Genomic DNA, 5,221 nt, shown 5'->3' on the forward strand with positions numbered 1-5,221 from the left:
CTCATCAGGCAGTAGGGAGTGCCATGGATGTGTTGGAGAAGACCTCTGGTAAAACCTATCCATCCAGGGAAAGGGTCCTGCAGGCTTATTTAAGCTTTGAAGCACTGTCAGACCTCGGTTACACATATGCTTGTGTATCGTGTGGTTATCATCCAGTATCTGTTGTGATGGACCTTCATGAGAAGGGCGTTTTTAGCATGCCTGGTAAGTGAACACATTTATTCATTTTCTTAGTCTTACATTGTTTCAAGCACCACATATCCAGCTATGACTGTTTGGAACATGCTTACTTAAGTCTTGCTTTCCTTAGTGAGCAGCATTGAGGAACCATCTCAGACTTTTGATGGAAAGGTAAGTGTTGAAAATTTCTGGGAGATGGTTTCCCTTGAAATGATCAGCCGTGGGTTGGTCCCAAGTAAGTACAGTCCGCACAATGTTCTAGGTGGGATGACAGTATTCTAGCATTTACTTTGTTTATCGTGGAATAATGTACTGTTATGTTAATAATATTTTCTAACATCATTTAAAGGCAACAAGTCAAACCCATTTGTCGTCCATCCCAGTTACCATAGTTGGGCTCCGTGGATTGGTCCTCACACAAGAGATAGGGATGTTGTACTCAACACTGAATACAAAGAAGTGTATTCTGCTTGTAGTGCAAAGGAGGAATCTGAGTTTAACCTCACAGAGGACCGACTGACTGATGAACTTCTTAAGCTCAAGGTACTGAACTTAAGTCAATTTTTGTCAGTTTTGTCAAAGATGTGTGTTTTTGAACCACGCCAGACCAACTATACTAATGTTCATTATAGATGGAAGCTGTGCGTGCTCTGTGCCGACAGTGTGGCATAGACCCCAAAGGCTCACGGATGGACCTGGTAACGAGACTTCAACAAGAAATGAAGAACAGAGCGAGTTATGATAAGGTGTTTTCACAGATCTGGGGAGCTTCTGGTAAGTTGTGTTCTATTACTGAGAGACCGTTTTTACAGACAGTTCTTAGTTTCATTACTTGGAATGGTTGCACTCTGATTTACAGTTTCCTTAAACAGGTGGATGGGCTGTGGTCACCTGTCCTTGTGCTGTGGTGTATGGTGTTAAGTTCAACATAAGGGCTGAGAGCCCCCGGGACTTTGCTGACCTTTTATTGTCGATGAAACATTTTCCAAACATTGTATTATATGATTTTGCGAGAGGGTTGGCAACACATACCAACCTAAGAGATCCAGAATCATTACCCTTCAAACCTCATGGGGGTAGGTTACTTGAGCCTACTGAAGATAACATCAGATGTGCCACTACTGGACAGATAAAAGTGAGCTTGCCATGGCTAGTCACCAAGAAGCCAGTTCCTGATGAAAATGGCCACCCTATAACTGGATCGTCTGAGCATTATGCTCTTTATGATAGATTTCATGAGGCAAACTCAAAAGATGCCAGGGATGTCTTGCGAAAGGTGGAACTGGTCCCAGAGTTACGTGGTTGGATCAACAGCCCGTGTGCTGAACAGCTCTTTGCTGGAATGAGGAAAAACAATCATTTTCTCAACATGATGACTCCCTCATCGCATGTCTTTTTGATGCGAAATATTTTGTGTCACTACAACAATGCTAGAAATTCAAGAACCATAGAAAGCATGAAGAAGAGATTGGGCAAAGGAGTGGACATACAGTTAAATTCCAATGGTCAGACAGTTTTGGGTATGTATTCCACCCTCATTCTAAATTATTAGTGGTAATGTCATGTTTATGTCATGTTTATGTAATTTTGCTGTCCGGTGCCGTGAAGTTATATTTGTCTTTTAATTGTAGGTGATTCCTCATGTTTATTTTGCAATTTGAAAGATCATAAAGCTATAACTTACAAATCTGTCAGAAATGCTAGACAGCATAGCGTTGATGAGAAATGCATGCAGTACAACCGATTTAACTCATTCTAAATCATTTGGTTTAAAATGTGCTTTTTTGCAGCACCAGCTGAAGCACCAGCCGAACAAGCACAAACAACAACAGCAGCACCAGCTCATGGTATGACAACTGCAGCATCCCCTGGTATGAAGACAATATATATTTTTTGAGGGCCTGGTTGTACAACTTAATAAAAACCTTAACACATCCATGTTTTTTAGAATATGTATACTTATGTATGTTTGCAGTGGGTACTTGATCTGCAGCTAAATGTATACCAACCTTCAGCCACCCTAAGAAAGTGTTATATGCTTCATAAGATGGCTCAGTATCACAGAAATGTGGTGAAACACTTATTTGGTTAATATTTTCATGCATGGTCTGATATGTATGACAGGAGATCTACCAGTGTGCAGTGATGACTGCTGGGGACTACCACATCTGGAGCACACAAGTGCCCGATCGGAAATCAGAGACTCAGAGGTGCATGTTTTATGTTTTGTTCCTCCGTATTTGTTTGTTTGTTTATATATTGATTGACTCATTTGATTGATTGCCGCATGGGCTCTCTTAGTCGCAAATTTGGAAACCATTTAACAATTGGCAACCATTTCATGTAATACAGTTGTCATTGTTTATGGGTGTTATAACTTTTAACATCTAATGTATCGGTTATTATATTATTTATAACTTGGAAACAAACTATTCATTAATCAGTAATACAATTCCTTTTGTGTCATACTTTTTAAATATTTTCTGTGATGCCTCGTAGTGCATGGCATATAAGTGAAGTGATTAGTTGTCATTGACACACCACAGCACACAGTGCACAACAACAAAATGTGTACTCTGCATTTAACCTATATGACACCATGACATTGCAGAGGAGAGCAGTGCTTGGGGGTGGTACCTTGCTCAGGGTACTTCAGTGGCACCTTTCGATTACAAGTGCACTTCCCTATCCATTAGGCCACCACTGACCCTATTACAAACAGCAGCATAATTTAATGGAGTCAGATTAATTGGTCTTAGTGATCTGATCTGAAGGTGGGGATTAGGGTTGTAACGGTATGAGATTTTCACGGTATGATAATCGTCTCAGAAAATATCACGGTTTCGTGGTATACGGTATTAAACTATCATTATTATTAGTATAATCATCAGCTACAATGACCCTTAAATGAATAAAAAGAGATATGGTTTTTGGATGAACATGGTTTATTGTAACAAACTTTTTTTTAATGAAAATAAAAAAAACTTATGGAAGTATGAGTCTAACTTTTGGGGGAAAAATAAATAAAATAAAGCTGCGCATCTCCCATTTGAACAAAATAAGGAATAAGTTATTTCTCTTTATATTAGACAAGAATAAATCAAACTGTCCTTCCTCTTTAACAGCATATATGGGAGAGCAATATGTGCAGGGTCATGTTTGTTAATATTTTCCTGAGATTATCATAGCAGCATGCATTTCTTTGCTTTTTTTCAGGTCAGATTATGATGAAGAAATGTAAGCATGTTGAGATTTTCAGGGCTCAATCTTGACCGCTGAGGTGAGAGAATGTGTCCACTTGTACTAAACACCTATGAGTTTTCAGTTAGTGTATTTGATGATTATTCTTTTAAATAAAATTATAAAATGATCATTAAGTGTTCTCTTGAGAGTAGCTCTGGATATGTTCATGTGTTCACGTCTTCACATAGTGAATGAGACAGCAGACGCTTTAAAAACCATGACCATCATGCAGTGGCGGTTTTAGGCATGGGCGAACGGGGCAGCCGCCCGGGGCGGCACTTTTTCATGTCACGTGGGGGGCGGCACACGAACTTGGAGGAAAACAAAAATAATCTAAATAAAGCGTTTTTCTAGAGGATGGGCGAGCGGAGACGATAAGGGATGAAGTTGGGAGGGCGCCGGGAGGGATTCTATGGGGGGCGGCACACGAACCTGGAGGACAAAATAATCATCTGTGCCGCTGTGTGTGTGTGTGTGTGTGTGTGTGTGTGTGTGTGTGTGGGGGGGGGGGGGTAGTTGGTTAATGAGCAAGCGGCAGCCTTTTTGCGCTGTATATTCACAGACGCACATCGCGATTTAATTTGCTGCACAGCTATATTTTGATTTATTCATCCATCTATCTATCAAATCGGACATTTTACGTGGCATCTGAATTATACTGTAATTGACTCCAATTACATGACTGGATTCCGGGATTCCCTCTGCATCACAGAAATAATACGGCTTTAAGTTATAAATGGAACTTACCTTTATCTTCACGGAGGGATGGTGTTCGCGAATATGGGAGAACATGTTCGACGTATTTCCTCCTTTTGCGGCCACTGTTCGTCCACATTTCTTGCAAACTGGATATCCACCCCACGATCATTTTTCGGATACCCAAAATATTCCCATACTGCAGATTTTAATTTTTTTTTCGGCGGGAAATAGAGATTAGAATTTGCAGCCACTATCGGACATTTTCGCCGCTGTGCATTTATGGGTGGAGTCTAAGCAGTAAAGCGGAAAGAAGTTGCATATACACAGCAGCGCAGGTGAGATCTGGTTTCTTTTTTTTTTTTCCAAACCGCGGATAGGCAATTGTGCATGATATGATAATCGTACATGTCAATATCACAATAAACCGCCATACCGGTATACCGTTACAACCCTAGTGGGGATTGATACACCTTACAAAGTTGATGCTGTAATATTTATCACTCTGATGCATTGTTCTGACCCATATGCATATAAGCCTTTCAGTCTGACAAGCTGGTAGTATCATGACTGCCTTTTTCCAGGTCTGGTGCCCAACGTGATCAAATTGTTTTACACCTGTGCCCTCAGGTGGAGTCAACTCTATGTGATACCATTACAATATGTCATAGTTTTACAATAGTTGTGACAATATAATTTCTTTTAGGAAAATTCAATGTGTTGAAAGCACAGATGGTAGAGGAGGAGGAATGGGTTCCATCTCCATTGAACAGGTATTTATGTAGCTGATCTTACAGCTGAACCTGCTGTTTTTCTCTTTTTTTCTCTGTGCTTACTGTGCTGTACCCTACAAAAATGTGAAAACAATGAGCTTCATTTTAAGCAGTTGGAGTTGGAATGTAGAAGTCATGCTATTTTTGTCTGTTTTTGTTATATTACAGAACTATTGTAAAATAATATTTGCGTGCTTGTATGATTTCTTTCACAGATCCCCCTCGACGTCCTGGAGGATATCCTTTTAGAAGTAGTCCTGTTCGAGGGTGACAAAGCTTTTTTAAAGCTGTCACTTGTTTGTCACCTTTTTTTGGGACTTAGTCGGAAG

General features: G+C 40.1%; 1 long non-coding RNA gene across 1 annotated transcript; it reads left to right on the plus strand.

Moving 5' to 3' along the window:
- Positions 1–1,970: 1,970 nt before the first annotated feature.
- Positions 1,971–3,798, plus strand: LOC140591799 (uncharacterized). Its single transcript, XR_011992100.1, has 3 exons — positions 1,971–2,051; positions 2,305–2,390; positions 3,397–3,798. It is a non-coding gene; the product is annotated as an uncharacterized lncRNA (long non-coding RNA).
- The last annotated feature ends 1,423 nt before the right edge of the window (positions 3,799–5,221 follow it).

Source organism: Paramormyrops kingsleyae, chromosome 6 (genome assembly GCF_048594095.1).
Source record: "Paramormyrops kingsleyae isolate MSU_618 chromosome 6, PKINGS_0.4, whole genome shotgun sequence".
Classification (NCBI taxonomy): Eukaryota; Metazoa; Chordata; class Actinopteri; order Osteoglossiformes; family Mormyridae; genus Paramormyrops; species Paramormyrops kingsleyae.